The sequence below is a fragment of the Schistocerca piceifrons genome, chromosome 8 (genome assembly GCF_021461385.2).
Source record: "Schistocerca piceifrons isolate TAMUIC-IGC-003096 chromosome 8, iqSchPice1.1, whole genome shotgun sequence".
Classification (NCBI taxonomy): domain Eukaryota; kingdom Metazoa; phylum Arthropoda; class Insecta; order Orthoptera; family Acrididae; genus Schistocerca; species Schistocerca piceifrons.
The window spans coordinates 455,274,451-455,292,676 of NC_060145.1; positions in this window are offsets into that span (position 1 = coordinate 455,274,451).

Here is an 18,226-nt window from a genome sequence, read left to right on the forward strand (position 1 = left end):
GCCCCCACATATCTGTTGTCAACCTGCTAACAAAAGAAAATGTTATCATTAGCGCACTTGTAAGTCATCAGTGTGTGTAATTTTGTCTGTATTCTCAAAGCATAATATAAAAGTAATTAAACATCGAGCTGTGACTTACCAAAAAATTAATTATTTCTGCAGTCGTCGACTGTACGTAGATACATTCGGTGTGAAGAATGCTATGTGCACAGCACTAGCAATTTTCTTCAAGATTATGTCGCCGCCCCCACATATCTGTTGTCAACCTGCTAACAAAAGAAAATGTTGTCATTAGCGCACTTGTAAGTCATCAGTGTGTGTAATTTTGTCTGTATTCTCAAAGCATAATATAAAAATAATTAAATATCGAGCTGTGACTTACCAAAAAATTAATTATTTCTGCAGTCGTCGACTGTACGTAGATACATTCGGTGTGAAGAATGCTATGTGCACAGCACTAGCAATTTTCTTCTAGATTATGTCGCCGCCCCCACATATCTGTTGTCAACATGCTAACAAAAGAAAATCTTATCATTTGCGCACTTGTAAGTCATCAGTGTGTGTAATTTTGTCTGTATCCTCAAAGGATAATATAAAAATAATTAAACATCGAGCTGTGACTTACCAAAAAACTAATTATTTCTGCAGTCGTCCACTGTACGTTGATACATTCGGTGTGAAGAATGCTATGAGCACAGCACTAGCAATTTTCTTCTAGATTATGTCGCCGCTCCCACATATCTGTTGTCAACCTGCTAACAAAAGAAAATATTATCATTAGCACACTTGTAAGTCATCAGTGTGTGTAATTTTGTCTGTATTCTCAAAGCATAGTATAAAAATAATTAAACATCGAGCTGTGACTTACCAAAAAACTAATTATTTCTGCAGGCGTTCAATGTACGTAGATACATTCGGTGTGAAGAATGCTATGTGCACAGCACTAGCAATTTTCTTCTAGATTATTTCACCGCAACCACATATCTGTTGTCAACCTGCTAACAAAAGAAAATATTATCATTAGCGCACTTGTACGTCATCAGTGTGGGTAATTTTGTCTGTATTCTCAAAGCCTAATATATAAATAATTAAACATCGAGCTGTGACTAACCAAAAAACTAATTATTTCTGCAGTCGTCCACTGTACGTAGATACATTCGGTGTGAAGAATGCTATGTGCACAGCACTAGCAATTTTCTTCTAGATTATGTCGCCGCCCCCACATATCTGTTGTCAACCTGCTAACAAAAGAAAATGTTATCATTAGCACACTTGTTAGTCATCAGTGTGTGTAATTTTCTCTGTACTCTCAAAGCATAATATAAAAATAATTAAACATCGAACTGTGACTTACCAAAAATCTAATTATTTCTGCAGTCGTCCACTGTACGTAGATACATTCGGTGTGAAGAATGCAATGAGCACAGCACTAGCAATTTTCTTCTAGATTATGCCGCCGCCCCCACATATCTGTTGTCAACCTGCTAATAAAAGAAAATGTTATCATTAGCGCACTTGTAAGTCATCAGTGTGTGTAATTTTGTCTGTATTCTCAAAGCATAATATATAAAAGTAATTAAACATCGAGCTGTGACTTACCAAAAAACTAATTATTTCTGCAGTCGTCCACTGTACATAGATACATTCGGTGTGAAGAATGCTATGTGCACAGCACTAGCGATTTTCTTCTAGATTATGCCGCCGCTCCCACATATCTGTTGTCAACCTGCTAACAAAAGAAAATGTTATCATTAGCGCACTTGCAAGTCATCAGTGTGTGTAATTTTGTCTGTATTCTCAAAGCATAATATAAAAATAATTAAACATCGAGCTGTGACTTACCAAAAAACTAATTATTTCTGCAGTCGTCCACTGTACGTAGATACATTCGGTGTGAAGAATGATATGTTCACAGCACTAGCAAATTCCATCTAGATAATGTCGCCGCACCCACATATCTATTGTCAACCTGCTAACAATAGAAAATGTTATCATTAGCCCACTCGAAAGTCATCAGATTGTGTAATTTTGTCTGTATTCTCAAAGCATAATATAAAAATAATTAAAGATAAAGCTGTTACTTACCAAAAAACTAATTATATTTGCAGTCGTCCACTGTACGTATATACATTCGGTGTAAAGAATGCTATGTGCACAGCACTAGCAATTTTGTTCTAGATTATGCCGCCGCTCCCACATATCTGTTGTCAACCTGCTAACAATAGAAAATGTTATCATTAGCCCACTCGAAAGTCATCAGATTGTGTAATTTTGTCTGTATTCTCAAAGCATAATATAAAATTAATTAAACATCGAGCTGTGACTTCCCAAAAAACTAATTATTTCTGTAGTCGTCCACTGTACATAGATACATTCGGTGTGAAGAATCCTATGTGCACAGCACTAGCAATTTTCTTCTAGATTATGTCGCCGCTCCCACATATCTGTTGTCAACCTGCTAACAAAAGAAAATGTTATCATTAGCGCACTTGTAAGTCATCAGTGTGTGTAATTTTGTCTGTATTCTCAAAGCATAATATAAAAATAATTAAACATCGAGCTGTGACTTACCAGAAAACTAATTATTTCTGCAGTCGTCCACTGTACATAGATACATTCGGTGTGAAGAATGCTATGTGCACAGCACTAGCAATTTTCTTCTAGATTATGTCGCCGCTCCCACATATCTGTTGTCAACCTGCTAACAAAAGAAAATGTTATCATTAGCGCACTTGTAAGTCATTAATGTGTGTAATTTTGTCTGTATTCTCAAAGCATAATATAAAAATAATTAAACATCGAGCTGTGACTTACCAAAAAACTAATTATTTCTGCAGTCGTCCACTGTACGTAGATACATTCGGTGTGAAGAATGATATGTTCACAGCACTAGCAAATTCCATCTAGATAATGTCGCCGCTCCCACATATCTATTGTCAACCTGCTAACAATAGAAAATGTTATCATTAGCCAACTCGAAAGTCATCAGATTGTGTAATTTTGTCTGTATTCTCAAAGCATAATAAAAAAATAATTAAAGATAGAGCTGTTACTTACCAAAAAACTAATTATTTCTGCAGTCGTCCACTGTACGTAGATACATTCGGTGTAAAGAATGCTATGTGCACAGCACTAGCAATTTTCTTTTAGATTATGTCGCCGCTCCCACTTATCTGTTCTCAACCTGCTAACAAAAGAAAATGTTTTCATTAGCGCACTTGTAAGTCATCAGTGTGTGTAATTTTGTCTGTATTCTCAAAGCATAATATATAAATTATTAAACATCGAGCTGTGACTTACCAAAAAACTAATTATTTCTGCAGTCGTCCACTGTACGTAGATACATTCAGTGTGAAGAATGCTATGTGCTCAGCACTAGCAATTCTCTTCTAAATTATGTCGCCGCCCCCACATATCAGTTGTCAACCTGCTAACAAAAGAAAATGTTATCATTAGCGCACATGTAAGTCATCAGTGTGTGTAATTTTGTCTGTATTCTCAAAGCGTAATACAAAAATAATTAAACATCGAGCTGTGACTTACCAAAAAACTAATTATTTCTGCAGTCGTCCACTGTACGTAGATACATTCGGTGTGAAGAAGCTATGTGCATAGCACTAGCAATTTTCTTCTAGATTATGTCGCCGCCCCCACATATCTGTTGTCAACCTCCTAACAAATGAAAATGTTATCATTAGCGCACGTGTAAGTCATCAGTGTGTGTAATTGTGTCTGTATTCTCAAAGCATAATATAAAAATAATTAAACATCGAGCTGTGACTTAGCAAAAAACTAATTATTTCTGCAGTCGTCCACTGTACATAGATACATTCGGTGTGAAGAATGCTGTGTGCATAGCACTAGCAATTTTCTTCTAGATTATGTCGCCGCCCCTACATACCTGTTGTCAACCTGCCAACAAAGGAAAATGTTATCATTAACGCACTTGTAAGTCAATAGTGTGTGTAATTTTGTCTGTATTCTCAAAGCATAATATAAAAATAATTAAACATCGAGCTGTGACTTACAAAAAAACTAATTATTTCTGCAGTCGTCCACTGTACGTAGATACATTCGGTGTGAAGAAGGATATGTTCACTACACTAGCAAATTCCATCTAGATAATGTCGCCGCTCCAACATATCTGTTGTCAACCTGCTAACAATAGAAAATGTTATCATTACCCCACTCGAAAGTCATCAGATTGTGTAATTTTGTCTGTATTCTTAAAGCATAATATAAAAATAAATAAACATCAAGCTGTTACTTACCAAAAAACTAATTATTTCTGCAGTCGTCCACTGTACGTAGATACATTCGGTGTGAAGAATGATATGTTCACAGCACAAGCAAATTCCATCTAGATAATGTCGCCGCTCCCACATATCTGTTGTCAACCTGCTAACAGTAGAAAATGTTATCATCAGCCCACTCGAAAGTCATCAGTTTGTGTAATTTTGTCTGTATTCTCAAAGCATAATATATAAATAATTAAACATCGAGCTGTGACTTACCAAAAAACTAATTATTTCTGCAGTCGTCCACTGTACGTAGATACATTCAGTATGAAGAATGCTATGTGCTCAGCACTAGCAATTTTCTTCTAGATTATGTCGCCGCCCCCACATATCTGTTGTCAAACTGCAAACAAAAGAAAATGTTATCATTAGCGCACATGTAAGTCATCAGTGTGTGTAATTTTGTCTGTATTCTCAAAGCGTAATATGAAAATAATTAAACATCGAGCTGTGACTTACCAAAAAACTATTTATTTCTGCAGTCGTCCACTGTACGTAGATATATTCGGTGTGAAGAATGCTATGTGCACAGCACTAGCAATTTTCTTCTAGATTATGTCGCCGCCCCCACATATCTGTTGTCAACCTGCTAACAAAAGAAAATGTTATCATTAGCGCACTTGTAAGTCATCAGTGTGTGTGTGTAATTTTGTCTGTATTCTCAAAGCATAATATAAAAATAATTAAACATCGGGCTGTGACTTACCAAAAAACTAATTATTTCTGCAGTCGTCCACTGTTCGTAGATACATTCGGTGTGAAAAATGCTATATGCTCAGCACTAGCAATTTTCTTCTAGATTATGTCGCCGCTCCCACATATCTGTTGTCAACCTGCTAATAAAAGAAAATGTTATCATTAGCGCACTTGTAAGTCATCAGTGTGTGGATTTTGTCTGTATTCTCAAAGCATAATATAAAAATAATTAAACATCGGGCTGTGACTTACCAAAAAACTAATTATTTCTGCAGTCGTCCACTGTTCGTAGATACATTCGGTGTGAAGAATGCTATGTGCACAGCACTAGCAATTTTCTTCTAGATTATGTCGCCGCTCCCACATATCTGTTGTCAACCTGCTAATAAAAGAAAATCTTATCATTAGCCCACTCGAAAGTCATCAGATTGTGTAATTTTGTCTGTATTCTCAAAGCATAATATAAAAATAATTAAAGTTAGAGCTGTTACTTACCAAAAAACTAATTATTTCTGCAGTCGTCGACTGTACGTAGCAACATTCATTGTGAAGGATGCTATGTGCACAGCACTAGCAATTTTCTTCTAGATTATGTCGCCGCCCCCACATATCTGTTGTCAACCTGCTAACAAAAGAAAAAGTTATCGTTAGCGCACTTGTAAGTCATCAGTGTTTGTAATTTTGTCTGTATTCTCAAAGCATAATATAAAAATAATTAAACATCGAGCTGTGACTTACCAAAAAACTAATTATTTCTGCAGTCGCCCACTGTACGTAGATACATTCACTGTGAAAAATGCTATATGCTCAGCACTAGCAATTTTCTTCTAGATTATGTCGCCGCCACCACATATCTGTTGTCAACCTGCTAATAAAAGAAAATGTTATCATTAGCGCACTTGTAAGTCATCAGTGTGTGGATTTTGTCTGTATTCTCAAAGCATAATATAAAAATAATTAAACATCGAGCTGTGACTTACCAAAAAACTAATTATTTCTGCAGTCGTCCACTGTACGTAGATACATTCTGTGTGAAGAATGCTATGTGCACAGCACTAGCAATTTTCTTCTAGATTATGACGCCGCCCCCACATATCTGTTGTCAACCTGCTAACAAAAGAAAATGTTATCATTAGCGCACTTGTACGTCATCAGTGTGGGTAATTTTGTCTGTATTCTCAAAGCCTAATATATAAATAATTAAACATCGAGCTGTGACTAACCAAAAAACTAATTATTTCTGCAGTCGTCCACTGTACGTAGATACATTCGGTGTGAAGAATGCTATGTGCACAGCACTAGCAATTTTCTTCGAGATTATGTCGCCGCCCCCACATATCTGTTGTCAACCTACTAACAAAAGAAAATGTTATCATTAGCACACTTGTTAGTCATCAGTGTGTGTAATTTTCTCTGTATTCTCAAAGCATAATATAAAAATAATTAAACATCGAGCTGTGACTTACCAAAAAACTAATTATTTCTGCAGTCGTCCACTGTACGTAGATACATTTGGTGTGAGGAATGCTATGAGCACAGCACTAGCAATTTTCTTCTGGATTATGTCGCCGCCCCCACATATCTGTTGTCAACCTGCTAATAAAAGAAAATGTTATCATTAGCGCACTTGTAAGTCATCAGTGTGTGTAATTTTGTCTGTATTCTCAAAGCATAATATATAAAAGTAATTAAACATCGAGCTGTGACTAACCAAAAAACTAATTATTTCAGCAGTCGTCCACTGTACGTAGATACATTCGGTGTGAAGAATGCTATGTGCACAGCACTAGCAATTTTCTTCTAGATTATGTCGCCGCTCCCACATATCAATTGTCAACCTGCTAACAATACATAATGTTATCATTAGCCCACTCGGAAGTCATCAGATTGTGTAATTTTGTCTGTATTCTCAAAGCATAATATAAAAATAATTAAAGATAGAGCTGTTACTTACCAAAAAACTAATTTTTTCTGCAGTCGTCCACTGTACGTAGATACATTCGGTGTAAAGAATGCTATGTGCACAGCACTAGCGATTTTGTTCTAGATTATGCCGCCGCTCCCACATATCTGTTTTCAACCTGCTAACAATAGAAAATGTTATCATTAGCCCACTCGAAAGTCATCAGATTGTGTAATTTTGTCTGTATTCTCAAAGCATAATATAAGAATAATTAAACATCGAGCTGTGACCTACCAAAAAACTAATTATTTCTGCAGTCGTCCACTGTACGTAGATACATTCGGTGTGAAGAATGATATGTTCACAGCACAAGCAAATTCCATCTAGATAATGTCGATGGTCCCACATATCTGTTGTCAACCTGCTAACAAAGGAAAATATTATCATTAGCACACTTGTAAGTCATCAGTGTGTGTAAATTTGTCTGTATTCTCAAAGCATAGTATAAAAATAATTAAACATCGAGCTGTGACTTACCAAAAAACTAATTATTTCTGCAGGCGTTCAATGTACGTAGATACATTCGGTGTGAAGAATGCTATGTGCACAGCACTAGCAATTTTCTTCTAGATTATTTCACCGCCCCCACATATCTGTTGTCAACCTGCTAACAAAAGAAAATGTTATCATTAGCGCCCTTGTACGTCATCAGTGTGGGTAATTTTGTCTGTATTCTCAAAGACTAATACATAAATAATTAAACATCGAGCTGTGACTAACCAAAAAACTAATTATTTCTGCAGTCGTCCACTGTACGTAGATACATTCGGTGTGAAGAATGCTATGTGCACAGCACTAGCAATTTTCTTCTAGATTATGTCGCCGCCCCCACATATCTGTTGTCAACCTGCTAACAAAAGAAAACGTTATCATTAGCACACTTGTTAGTCATCAGTGTGTGTAATTTTCTCTGTATTCTCAAAGCATAATATAAAAATAATTAAACATCGAGCTGTGACTTACCAAAAAACTAATTATTTCTGCAGTCGTCCACTGTACGTAGATACATTCGGTGTGAAGAATGCTATGAGCACAGCACTAGCAATTTTCTTCTAGATTATGTCGCCTCCCCCACATATCTGTTGTCAACCTGCTAATAAAAGAAAATGTTATCATTAGCGCACTTGTAAGTCATCAGTGTGTGTAATTTTGTCTGTATTCTCAAAGCATAATATATAAAAGTAATTAAACATCGAGCTGTGACTTACCAAAAAACTAATTATTTCTGCAGTCGTCCACTGTACATAGATACATTCGGTGTGAAGAATGCTATGTGCACAGCACTAGCAATTTTCTTCTAGATTATGTCGCCGCTCCCACATATCAGTTGTCAACCAGCTAACAAAAGAAAATGTTATCATTAGCGCACTTGTAAGTCATCAGTGTGTGTAATTTTGTCTGTATTCTCAAAGCATAATATAAAAATAATTAAACATCGAGCTGTGACTTACCAAAAAACTAATTATTTCTGCAGTCGTCCACTGTACGTAGATACATTCGGTGTGAAGAATGATATGTTCACAGCACTAGCAAATTCCATCTAGATAATGTCGCCGCTCCCACATATCTATTTTCAACCTGCTAACAATACAAAATGTTATCATTAGCCCACTCGAAAGTCATCGGATTGTGTAATTTTGTCTGTATTCTCAAAGCATAATATAAAAATAATTAAAGATAGAGCTGTTACTTACCAAAAAACTAATTATTTCTGCAGTCGTCCACTGTACGTAGATACATTCGGTGTAAAGAATGCTATGTGCACAGCACTAGCAATTTTCTTTTAGATTATGTCGCCGCTCCCACTTATCTGTTGTCAACCTGCTAACAAAAAAAATGTTGTCATTAGCGCACTTGTAATTCATCAGTGTGTGTAATTTTGCCTGTATTCTCAAAGCATAATATATAAATTATTAAACATCGAGCTGTGACTTACCAAAAACTAATTATTTCTGCAGTCGTCCACTGTACGTAGATACATTCAGTGTGAAGAATGCTATGTGCTCAGCACTAGCAATTCTCTTCTAAATTATGTCGCCGCCCCCACATATCTGTTGTCAACCTGCTAACAAAAGAAAATGTTATCATTAGCGCACATGTAAGTCATCAGTGTGTGTAATTTTGTCTGTATTCTCAAAGCGTAATATAAAAATAATTAAACATCGAGCTGTGACTTACCAAAAAACTAATTATTTCTGCAGTCGTCCACTGTACGTAGATACATTCTGTGTGAAGAATGCTATGTGCACAGCACTAGCAATTTTCTTCTAGATTATGACGCCGCCCCCACATATCTGTTGTCAACCTGCTAACAAAAGAAAATGTTATCATTAGCGCACTTGTACGTCATCAGTGTGGGTAATTTTGTCTGTATTCTCAAAGCCTAATATATAAATAATTAAACATCGAGCTGTGACTAACCAAAAAACTAATTATTTCTGCAGTCGTCCACTGTACGTAGATACATTCGGTGTGAAGAATGCTATGTGCACAGCACTAGCAATTTTCTTCTAGATTATGTCGCCGCCCCCACATATCTGTTGTCAACCTGCTAATAAAAGAAAATGTTATCATTAGCGCACTTGTAAGTCATCAGTGTGTGTAATTTTGTCTGTATTCTCAAAGCATAATATATAAAAGTAATTAAACATCGAGCTGTGACTAACCAAAAAACTAATTATTTCAGCAGTCGTCCACTGTACGTAGATACATTCGGTGTGAAGAATGCTATGTGCACAGCACTAGCAATTTTCTTCTAGATTATGTCGCCGCTCCCACATATCTATTGTCAACCTGCTAACAATACATAATGTTATCATTTGCCCACTCGAAAGTCATCAGATTGTGTAATTTTGTCTGTATTCTCAAAGCATAATATAAAAATAATTAAAGATAGAGCTGTTACTTACCAAAAAACTAATTTTTTCTGCAGTCGTCCACTGTACGTAGATACATTCGGTGTAAAGAATGCTATGTGCACAGCACTAGCGATTTTGTTCTAGATTATGCCGCCGCCCCCACATATCTGTTTTCAACCTGCTAACAATAGAAAATGTTATCATTAGCCCACTCGCAAGTCATCAGATTGTGTAATTTTGTCTGTATTCTCAAAGCATAATATAAGAATAATTAAACATCGAGCTGTGACCTACCAAAAAACTAATTATTTCTGCAGTCGTCCACTGTACGTAGATACATTCGGTGTGAAGAATGATATGTTCACAGCACAAGCAAATTCCATCTAGATAATGTCGACGGTCCCACATATCTGTTGTCAACCTGCTAACAAAGGAAAATATTATCATTAGCACACTTGTAAGTCATCAGTGTGTGTAAATTTGTCTGTATTCTCAAAGCATAGTATAAAAATAATTAAACATCGAGCTGTGACTTACCAAAAAACTAATTATTTCTGCAGGCGTTCAATGTACGTAGATACATTCGGTGTGAAGAATGCTATGTGCACAGCACTAGCAATTTTCTTCTAGATTATTTCACCGCCCCCACATATCTGTTGTCAACCTGCTAACAAAAGAAAATGTTATCATTAGCGCACTTGTACGTCATCAGTGTGGGTAATTTTGTCTGTATTCTCAAAGACTAATACATAAATAATTAAACATCGAGCTGTGACTAACCAAAAAACTAATTATTTCTGCAGTCGTCCACTGTACGTAGATACATTCGGTGTGAAGAATGCTATGTGCACAGCACTAGCAATTTTCTTCTAGATTATGTCGCCGCCCCCACATATCTGTTGTCAACCTGCTAACAAAAGAAAACGTTATCATTAGCACACTTGTTAGTCATCAGTGTGTGTAATTTTCTCTGTATTCTCAAAGCATAATATAAAAATAATTAAACATCGAGCTGTGACTTACCAAAAAACTAATTATTTCTGCAGTCGTCCACTGTACGTAGATACATTCGGTGTGAAGAATGCTATGAGCACAGCACTAGCAATTTTCTTCTAGATTATGTCGCCTCCCCCACATATCTGTTGTCAACCTGCTAATAAAAGAAAATGTTATCATTAGCGCACTTGTAAGTCATCAGTGTGTGTAATTTTGTCTGTATTCTCAAAGCATAATATATAAAAGTAATTAAACATAGAGCTGTGACTTACCAAAAAACTAATTATTTCTGCAGTCGTCCACTGTACATAGATACATTCGGTGTGAAGAATGCTATGTGCACAGCACTAGCAATTTTCTTCTAGATTATGTCGCCGCTCCCACATATCAGTTGTCAACCAGCTAACAAAAGAAAAAGTTATCATTAGCGCACTTGTAAGTCATCAGTGTGTGTAATTTTGTCTGTATTCTCAAAGCATAATATAAAAATAATTAAACATCGAGCTGTGACTTACCAAAAAACTAATTATTTCTCCAGTCGTCCACTGTACGTAGATACATTCGGTGTGAAGAATGATATGTTCACAGCACTAGCAAATTCCATCTAGATAATGTCGCCGCTCCCACATATCTATTGTCAACCTGCTAACAATACAAAATGTTATCATTAGCCCACTCGAAAGTCATCGGATTCTGTAATTTTGTCTGTATTCTCAAAGCATAATATAAAAATAATTAAAGATAGAGCTGTTACTTACCAAAAAACTAATTATTTCTGCAGTCGTCCACTGTACGTAGATACATTCGGTGTAAAGAATGCTATGTGCACAGCACTAGCAATTTTCTTTTAGATTATGTCGCCGCTCCCACTTATCTGTTGTCAACCTGCTAACAAAAAAAATGTTGTCATTAGCGCACTTGTAATTCATCAGTGTGTGTAATTTTGCCTGTATTCTCAAAGCATAATATATAAATTATTAAACATCGAGCTGTGACTTACCAAAAACTAATTATTTCTGCAGTCGTCCACTGTACGTAGATACATTCAGTGTGAAGAATGCTATGTGCTCAGCACTAGCAATTCTCTTCTAAATTATGTCGCCGCCCCCACATATCTGTTGTCAACCTGCTAACAAAAGAAAATGTTATCATTAGCGCACATGTAAGTCATCAGTGTGTGTAATTTTGTCTGTATTCTCAAAGCGTAATATAAAAATAATTAAACATCGAGCTGTGACTTACCAAAAAACTAATTATTTCTCCAGTCGTCCACTGTACGTAGATACATTCGGTATGAAGAATGCTATGTGCACAGCACTAGCAATTTTCTTCTAGATTATGTCGCCGCCCCCACATATCTGTTGTCAACCTGCTAACAATAGAAAATGTTATCATTAGCCCACTCGAAAGTCATCAGATTGTGTAATTTTGTCTGTATTCTCAAAGCATAATATAAAAATAATTAAACATCGAGCTGTTACTTACCAAAAAACTAATTATTTCTGCAGTCGTCCACTGTACATAGATACATTCAGTGTGAAGAATGCTATGTGCTCAGCACTAGCAATTTTCTTCTAGATTATGTCGCCGCCCCCACATATCTGTTGTCAACCTGCTAACAAAAGAAAATGTTATCAATAGCGCACTTGTAATTCATCAGTGTGTGTAATTTTGTCTGTATTCTCAAAGCATAATATATAAATAATTAAACATCGAGCTGTGACTTACCAAAAAACTAATTATTTCTGCAGTCGCCCACTGTACGTAGATACATTCACTGTGATGAATGCTATGTGCTCAGCACTAGCAATTTTCTTCTAGATTATGTCGCCGCCCCCACATATCTGTTGTCAACCTGCTAACAAAAGAAAATGTTATCATTAGCGCACTTGTAAGTCATCAGTGTGAGTAATTTTGTCTGTATTCTCAAAGCATAATATAAAAATAATTAAACATCGAGCTGTTACTTACCAAAAAACTAATTATTTCTGCAGTCGTCCACTGTACATAGATACATTCAGTGTGAAGAATGCTATGTGCACAGCACTAGCAATTTTCTTCTACATTATGTCTCCGCCCCCACATATCTGTTGTCAACCTGCTACCAATAGAAACTCTCATCATTAGCCCACTCGAAAGTCATGAGATTGTGAAATTTTGTCTGTATTCTCAAAGCATAATATAAAAATAATTAAAGATAGAGCTGTTACTTACCAAAAAACTAATTATTTCTGCAGTCGTCGACTGTACGTAGAAACATTCATTGTGAAGGATGCTATGTGCACAGCACTAGCAATTTTCTTCTAGATTATGTCGCCGCCCCCACATATCGGTTGTCAACCTGCTAACAAAACAAAAAGTTATCGTTAGCGCACTTGTAAGTCATCAGTGTGTGTAATTTTGTCTGTATTCTCAAAGCATAATATAAAAATAATTAAACATCGAGCTGTGACTTACCAAAAAACTAATTATTTCTGCAGTCGTCCACTGTACGTAGATACATTCGGTGTGAAGAATGCTATGTGCACAGCACTAGCAATTTTCTTCTAGATTATGTCGCCGCACCCACATATCTGTTGTCAACCTGCTAACAAATGAAAATGTTATCATTAGCGCACTTGTAAGTCATCAGTGTGTGTAATTTTGTCTGTATTCTCAAAGCATAATATAAAAATAATTAAACATCGAGCTGTGACTTACCAAAAAACTAATTATTTCTGCAGTCGTCCACTGTACGTAGATACATTCGGTGTGAAGAAGCTATGTGCACAGCACTAGCAATTTTCTTCTAGATTATGTCGCCACCCCCACATATCTGTTGTCAACCTGCTAACAAAAGAAAATGTTATCATTAGCGCACTTGTAAGTCATCAGTGTGTGTAATTGTGTCTGTATTCTCAAAGCATAATATAAAAATAATTAAACATCGAGCTGTGACTTAGCAAAAAACTAATTATTTCTGCAGTCGTCCACTGTACATAGATACTTTCGGTGTGAAGAATGCTATGTGCACAGCACTAGCAATTTTCTTCTTGATTATGTCGCCGCTCCCACATATCTATTGTCAACCTGCTAACAATACATAATGTTATCATTTGCCCACTCGAAAGTCATCAGATTGTGTAATTTTGTCTGTATTCTCAAAGCATAATATAAAAATAATTAAAGATAGAGCTGTTACTTACCAAAAAACTAATTTTTTCTGCAGTCGTCCACTGTACGTAGATACATTCGGTGTAAAGAATGCTATGTGCACAGCACTAGCGATTTTGTTCTAGATTATGCCGCCGCCCCCACATATCTGTTTTCAACCTGCTAACAATAGAAAATGTTATCATTAGCCCACTCGAAAGTCATCAGATTGTGTAATTTTGTCTGTATTCTCAAAGCATAATATAAGAATAATTAAACATCGAGCTGTGACCTACCAAAAAACTAATTATTTCTGCAGTCGTCCACTGTACGTAGATACATTCGGTGTGAAGAATGATATGTTCACAGCACAAGCAAATTCCATCTAGATAATGTCGACGGTCCCACATATCTGTTGTCAACCTGCTAACAAAGGAAAATATTATCATTAGCACACTTGTAAGTCATCAGTGTGTGTAAATTTGTCTGTATTCTCAAAGCATAGTATAAAAATAATTAAACATCGAGCTGTGACTTACCAAAAAACTAATTATTTCTGCAGGCGTTCAATGTACGTAGATACATTCGGTGTGAAGAATGCTATGTGCACAGCACTAGCAATTTTCTTCTAGATTATTTCACCGCCCCCACATATCTGTTGTCAACCTGCTAACAAAAGAAAATGTTATCATTAGCGCACTTGTACGTCATCAGTGTGGGTAATTTTGTCTGTATTCTCAAAGACTAATACATAAATAATTAAACATCGAGCTGTGACTAACCAAAAAACTAATTATTTCTGCAGTCGTCCACTGTACGTAGATACATTCGGTGTGAAGAATGCTATGTGCACAGCACTAGCAATTTTCTTCTAGATTATGTCGCCGCCCCCACATATCTGTTGTCAACCTGCTAACAAAAGAAAACGTTATCATTAGCACACTTGTTAGTCATCAGTGTGTGTAATTTTCTCTGTATTCTCAAAGCATAATATAAAAATAATTAAACATCGAGCTGTGACTTACCAAAAAACTAATTATTTCTGCAGTCGTCCACTGTACGTAGATACATTCGGTGTGAAGAATGCTATGAGCACAGCACTAGCAATTTTCTTCTAGATTATGTCGCCTCCCCCACATATCTGTTGTCAACCTGCTAATAAAAGAAAATGTTATCATTAGCGCACTTGTAAGTCATCAGTGTGTGTAATTTTGTCTGTATTCTCAAAGCATAATATATAAAAGTAATTAAACATAGAGCTGTGACTTACCAAAAAACTAATTATTTCTGCAGTCGTCCACTGTACATAGATACATTCGGTGTGAAGAATGCTATGTGCACAGCACTAGCAATTTTCTTCTAGATTATGTCGCCGCTCCCACATATCAGTTGTCAACCAGCTAACAAAAGAAAAAGTTATCATTAGCGCACTTGTAAGTCATCAGTGTGTGTAATTTTGTCTGTATTCTCAAAGCATAATATAAAAATAATTAAACATCGAGCTGTGACTTACCAAAAAACTAATTATTTCTCCAGTCGTCCACTGTACGTAGATACATTCGGTGTGAAGAATGATATGTTCACAGCACTAGCAAATTCCATCTAGATAATGTCGCCGCTCCCACATATCTATTGTCAACCTGCTAACAACACAAAATGTTATCATTAGCCCACTCGAAAGTCATCGGATTCTGTAATTTTGTCTGTATTCTCAAAGCATAATATAAAAATAATTAAAGATAGAGCTGTTACTTACCAAAAAACTAATTATTTCTGCAGTCGTCCACTGTACGTAGATACATTCGGTGTAAAGAATGCTATGTGCACAGCACTAGCAATTTTCTTTTAGATTATGTCGCCGCTCCCACTTATCTGTTGTCAACCTGCTAACAAAAAAAATGTTGTCATTAGCGCACTTGTAATTCATCAGTGTGTGTAATTTTGCCTGTATTCTCAAAGCATAATATATAAATTATTAAACATCGAGCTGTGACTTACCAAAAACTAATTATTTCTGCAGTCGTCCACTGTACGTAGATACATTCAGTGTGAAGAATGCTATGTGCTCAGCACTAGCAATTCTCTTCTAAATTATGTCGCCGCCCCCACATATCTGTTGTCAACCTGCTAACAAAAGAAAATGTTATCATTAGCGCACATGTAAGTCATCAGTGTGTGTAATTTTGTCTGTATTCTCAAAGCGTAATATAAAAATAATTAAACATCGAGCTGTGACTTACCAAAAAACTAATTATTTCTCCAGTCGTCCACTGTACGTAGATACATTCGGTATGAAGAATGCTATGTGCACAGCACTAGCAATTTTCTTCTAGATTATGTCGCCGCCCCCACATATCTGTTGTCAACCTGCTAACAATAGAAAATGTTATCATTAGCCCACTCGAAAGTCATCAGATTGTGTAATTTTGTCTGTATTCTCAAAGCATAATATAAAAATAATTAAACATCGAGCTGTTACTTACCAAAAAACTAATTATTTCTGCAGTCGTCCACTGTACATAGATACATTCAGTGTGAAGAATGCTATGTGCTCAGCACTAGCAATTTTCTTCTAGATTATGTCGCCGCCCCCACATATCTGTTGTCAACCTGCTAACAAAAGAAAATGTTATCAATAGCGCACTTGTAATTCATCAGTGTGTGTAATTTTGTCTGTATTCTCAAAGCATAATATATAAATAATTAAACATCGAGCTGTGACTTACCAAAAAACTAATTATTTCTGCAGTCGCCCACTGTACGTAGATACATTCACTGTGATGAATGCTATGTGCTCAGCACTAGCAATTTTCTTCTAGATTATGTCGCCGCCCCCACATATCTGTTGTCAACCTGCTAACAAAAGAAAATGTTATCATTAGCGCACTTGTAAGTCATCAGTGTGAGTAATTTTGTCTGTATTCTCAAAGCATAATATAAAAATAATTAAACATCGAGCTGTTACTTACCAAAAAACTAATTATTTCTGCAGTCGTCCACTGTACATAGATACATTCAGTGTGAAGAATGCTATGTGCACAGCACTAGCAATTTTCTTCTACATTATGTCTCCGCCCCCACATATCTGTTGTCAACCTGCTACCAATAGAAACTCTCATCATTAGCCCACTCGAAAGTCATGAGATTGTGAAATTTTGTCTGTATTCTCAAAGCATAATATAAAAATAATTAAAGATAGAGCTGTTACTTACCAAAAAACTAATTATTTCTGCAGTCGTCGACTGTACGTAGAAACATTCATTGTGAAGGATGCTATGTGCACAGCACTAGCAATTTTCTTCTAGATTATGTCGCCGCCCCCACATATCGGTTGTCAACCTGCTAACAAAACAAAAAGTTATCGTTAGCGCACTTGTAAGTCATCAGTGTGTGTAATTTTGTCTGTATTCTCAAAGCATAATATAAAAATAATTAAACATCGAGCTGTGACTTACCAAAAAACTAATTATTTCTGCAGTCGTCCACTGTACGTAGATACATTCGGTGTGAAGAATGCTATGTGCACAGCACTAGCAATTTTCTTCTAGATTATGTCGCCGCACCCACATATCTGTTGTCAACCTGCTAACAAATGAAAATGTTATCATTAGCGCACTTGTAAGTCATCAGTGTGTGTAATTTTGTCTGTATTCTCAAAGCATAATATAAAAATAATTAAACATCGAGCTGTGACTTACCAAAAAACTAATTATTTCTGCAGTCGTCCACTGTACGTAGATACATTCGGTGTGAAGAAGCTATGTGCACAGCACTAGCAATTTTCTTCTAGATTATGTCGCCACCCCCACATATCTGTTGTCAACCTGCTAACAAAAGAAAATGTTATCATTAGCGCACTTGTAAGTCATCAGTGTGTGTAATTGTGTCTGTATTCTCAAAGCATAATATAAAAATAATTAAACATCGAGCTGTGACTTAGCAAAAAACTAATTATTTCTGCAGTCGTCCACTGTACATAGATACTTTCGGTGTGAAGAATGCTATGTGCACAGCACTAGCAATTTTCTTCTAGATTATGTCGCCGCCCCTACATATCTGTTGTTAACCTGCCAACAAAGGAAAATGTTATCATTAGCGCACTTGTAAGTCAATAGTGTGTGTTATTTTGTCTGTATTCTCAAAGCATAATATAAAAATAATTAAACATCGAGCTGTGACTTACCAAAAAACTAATTATTTCTGCAGTCGTCCACTGTACGTAGATACATTCGGTGTGAAGAATGATATGTTCACAACACTAGCAAATTCCATCTAGATAATGT